Raw genomic sequence first — 4,573 nt, 5'->3', positions numbered from 1 at the left:
ACTCCAACTGAATAACAGAGGTGACAAATGAGGTGAGGAAAGGCTAACCTTGCCAAGGTAGAGGACTTGTCCGCCACCTTATAAAGTTCTTGGGATATAACCTCATGAACTTCTATTTCTTCTCCAATCATGATGCTATGAATCATGATAGCCCGGTCTATAGTAACTTCGGACCGGTTGCTAGTGGGAATGATTGAGCGTTGGATAAACTCCAACCATCCTCTAGCCACGGGTTTGAGGTCATGCCTTCTCAATTGAACCGGCTTCCCTCTTGAATCTCTCTTCCATTGGGCGCCCTCTTCACAAATAACTGTGAGGACTTGGTCCAACCTTTGATCAAAGTTGACCCTTCTAGTGTAAGGATGTTCATCTCCTTGCATCATGGGCAAATTGAATGCCAACCTTACACTTTCCGGACTAAAATCCAAGTATTTCCCCCGAACCATTGTAAGATAATTCTTTGGATCCGGGTTCACACTTTGATCATGGTTCTTGGTGATCCATGCATTGGCATAGAACTCTTGAACCATCAAGATTCCGACTTGTTGAATGGGGTTGGTAAGGACTTCCCAACCTCTTCTTCGGATCTCATGTCGGATCTCCGGATATTCACTCTTTTTGAGTGAAAAAGGGCCCTCGGGGATCACCTTCTTCAAGGCCACAACTTCATAGAAGTGGTCTTGATGCACCCTTGAGATGAATCTCTCCATCTCCCATGACTTGGAGGTGGAAGCTTTTGCCTTCCCTTTCCTCTTTCTAGAGGTTTCTCCGGCCTTGGATGCCATAAATGGTTATGGAAAAACAAAAAGCAATGCTTTTACCACACCAAACTTAAAAGGTTCGCTCGTCCTCGAGCAAATTAAGAAAGAAGAGAGTAGAAGAAGAAGAAATAAAGGAGATGGGAATGGCTTTTGTTTTCGGCCAAGAAGGGGAGAAGTGGTGTTTAGGTTGTGTGAAAATGAAGGAGTGAAGATGGGTTTATATAGGAGTGGGGGAAGGGTAGGGTTCGGTCATGTATGGGTGGGTTTGGGTGGGAAAGTGGTTTGAATTTGAATGGTGAGGTAGGTGGGGTTTTATGAAGGATGGATGTGAGTGGTGAAGAGAAAGATGGGATTTGATTGGTGAAGGGCTTTTGGGGAAGAGGTGTTGAGGTGATTGGTGAATGGGTGGAGAAGAGAGAGAGTGGTGGGGTAGGTGGGGATCCTGTGGGGTCCACAGATCCTGAGGTGTCAAGGAAAAGTCATTCCTGCACCAAATGGCAAGCAAAATTGCGTTTTTAGCCATTTCTGGCGTTAAACGCTGGGCTGGTGCCCATTTCTGGCGTTTAACGCCAGCTTCTTGCCCTTTTCTGGCGTTTAACACCAGTCTGGTGCCCCTTTCTGGCGTTAAACGCCCATAATGGTGCCAGACTGGGCGTTAAACGCCCATTTGCTAATCTTACTGGCGTTTAAACGCCAGTAGGTGCGTCCACCAGGGTGTGCTGTTTTTCTTCCTGTTTTTCATTCTGTTTTTGTTTTTTTTTCATTGATTTTGTGACTTCTCATGATCATCATCCTACAAAAAACATAAAATAACAAAAGAAAATAGATAAAATATAACATTGGGTTGCCTCCCAACAAGCGCTTCTTTAATGTCAGTAGCTTGACAGTGGGCTCTCATGGAGCCTCAGAAATGCTCAGAGCCATGTTGGAACCTCCCAACACCAAACTTAGAGTTTGAATGTGGGGGTTCAACACCAAACTTAGAGTTTGGTTGTGGCCTCCCAACACCAAACTTAGAGTTTGACTGTGGGGGCTCTGTTTGGCTCTGTTTTGAGAGAAGCTCTTCATGCTTCCTCTCCATGGTGACAGAGGGATATCCTTGAGCCTTAAACACCAAGGATTCTTCATTCACTTGAATGATCAACTCTCCTCTATCAACATCAATCACAGCCCTTGCTGTGGCTAGGAAAGGTCTGCCAAGGATGATGGATTCATCCATGCACTTCCCAGTCTCTAGGACTATGAAATCAGTAGGGATGTAATGGTCTTCAACTTTAACCAGAACATCCTCTACAAGTCCATAGGCTTGTTTTCTTGAATTGTCTGCCATCTCTAGTGAGATTTTTGCAGCTTGCACCTCAGAGATCCCTAACTTCTCCATTACAGAGAGAGGCATGAGGTTCACACTTGACCTTAAGTCACACAAGGCCTTCTTGAAGGTCATGGTGCCTATGGTACAAGGTATTGAAAACTTCCCAGGATCCTGTCTCTTTTGAGGCAGTTTCTGCCTAGACAAGTCATCCAGTTCTTTGGTGAGCAAAGGAGGTTCATCCTCCCAAGTCTCTTTTCCAAATAACTTGTCATTTAGCTTCATGATAGCTCCAAGGTATTTAGCAACTTGCTCTTCAGTGACATACTCATCCTCTTCAGAGGAAGAATACTCATAAGAGCTCATGAATGGCAGAAGTAAGTCCAATGGAATCTCTATGGTCTCATTTTGAGCCTCAGATTCCCATGGTTCCTCATTAGGGAACTCATTGGAGGCCAGTGGACGTCCATTTAGGTCTTCCTCAGTGGCGTTCACTGCCTCTCCTTCCTCCCAAAATTCGGCCATGTTGATGGCTTTGCACTCTCCTTTTGGATTTTCTTCTGTATTGCTTGGAAGAGTACTAGGGGGAGTTCAGTAATTTTCTTGCTCAGCTGACCCACTTGTCCCTCCAAATTTCTAATGGAAGACCTTGTTTCAGTCATGAAACTTTGAGTGGTTTTGATTAGATCAGAGACCATGGTTGCTAAGTCAGAGTTATTCTGCTTAGAACTCTCTATCTGTTGCTGAGAAGATGATGGAAAAGGCTTGCTATTGCTAAACCTGTTTCTTCCACCATTATTGTTGTTGAAACCTTGTTGAGGTCTCTGTTGATCCTTCCATGAGAAATTTGGATGATTTCTCCATGAAGGATTATAGGTGTTTCCATAGGATTCTCCCATGTAATTCACCTCTTCCATTGAAGGGTTCTCAGGATCATAGGCTTCTTCCTCAGATGAAGCCTTCTTAGTACTGCTTGGTGCATTTTGCATTCCAGACAGACTTTGAGAAATCATATTGACTTGTTGAGTCAATATTTTGTTCTGAGCCAATATGGCATTCAGAGTGTCAATCTCAAGAACTCCTTTCTTCTGACTAGTCCCATTGTTCACAGGATTTCTTTCAGAAGTGTACATGAATTGGTTATTTGCAACCATTTCAATTAGCTCTTGAGCTTCTGTAGGCGTCTTCTTCAGATGAAGAGATCCTCCAGCAGAGCTATCCAAAGACATTTTGGATAGTTCAGAGAGACCATCATAGAAAATACCTATGATGCTCCATTCAGAAAGCATATCAGAAGGGCACTTTCTGATTAATTGTTTGTATCTTTCCCAAGCTTCATAGAGGGATTCTCCTTCCTTCTGTCTGAAGGTTTGGACTTCCACTCTAAGCTTACTCAATTTTTGAGGTGGAAAGAACTTTGCCAAGAAGGCATTGACTAGCTTTTCCCAAGAGTCCAGGCTTTCTTTAGGTTGAGAGTCCAACCATGTCCTAGCTCTGTCTCTTACAGCAAAAGGGAATATCATAAGTCTGTAGACCTCAGGGTCAACCCCATTAGTCTTGACAGTGTCACAGATTTGCAAGAATTCAGCTAAAAACTGATGAGGATCTTCCAATGGAAGTCCATGGAACTTGCAATTCTGTTGCATCAGAGAAACTAATTGAGGCTTAAGCTCAAAGTTGTTTGCTCCAATGGCAGGGATAGAGATGCTTCTCCCATAGAAGTCGGGAGTAGGTGCAGTAAAGTCACCCAGCACCTTCCTTGCATTGTTGGCATTGTTGTTGTTTTCGGCTGCCATGTGTTCTTTTTCCTTGAAGATTTCTGTTAAGTCCTCTACAGAAAGTTGTGCCTTGGCTTTTCTTAGCTTTCGCTTCAAGGTCCTTTCGGGTTCAGGATCAGCCTCAACAAGAATGCTTTTGTCCTTGCTCCTGCTCATAAGAAAGAGAAGGGAACAAGAAAATGTGGAATCCTCTATGTCACAGTATAGAGATTCCTTTAGGTGTCAGAGGAAAAGAAAAGTAGAAGACAGAAGTAGAAAATTCGAACTTATCAAAGGAGATGGAGTTCGAATTTTGCATTAAGGAATAGTGTTAGTCCATAAATAGAAGGATGTGAGAAGAAGGGAAGTAATTTTCGAAAATTAAGTAAAAGATTTTGAAAACATTTTTGAAAAACACTAATTGATTTTCGAAAATGAAAGTGGAAAAGAAATCAAGTGATTTTTGAAAAAGATTTTGAAATTAGAAATCAAAAAGATTTGATTGAAAACTATTTTGAAAAAGATGTGGTTAAGAAGATATGATTAGTTTTAAAAAGATGTGATTGAGAAGATATGATTTGAAAAAACATTTTAAAAAGATTTGATTTTGAAAATTAAAAACTTGGCTAACAAGAAAAGATATGATTCAAACATTAAACCTTTCTCAACAGAAAAGGCAGCATACTTGAAATGTTGAATCAAATCATTAATTGATAGCAAGTATTTTTTAAAAATAGAAAGAAATT

General features: G+C 41.7%; 1 non-coding gene across 1 annotated transcript; it reads left to right on the top strand.

Annotated features, from left to right (window-relative positions):
* Positions 1–3,353: 3,353 nt before the first annotated feature.
* Positions 3,354–3,461, top strand: LOC112793694 (small nucleolar RNA R71). The gene has a single exon (XR_003198396.1). It is a non-coding gene; the product is annotated as a small nucleolar RNA R71 (small nucleolar RNA).
* Positions 3,462–4,573: the final 1,112 nt, after the last annotated feature.

Source organism: Arachis hypogaea, chromosome 3 (assembly GCF_003086295.3).
Source record: "Arachis hypogaea cultivar Tifrunner chromosome 3, arahy.Tifrunner.gnm2.J5K5, whole genome shotgun sequence".
Classification (NCBI taxonomy): Eukaryota; Viridiplantae; Streptophyta; class Magnoliopsida; order Fabales; family Fabaceae; genus Arachis; species Arachis hypogaea.
Note: the sequence above shows the minus strand (reverse complement) of the source record. Positions and strands in the feature narration are given on the sequence as shown.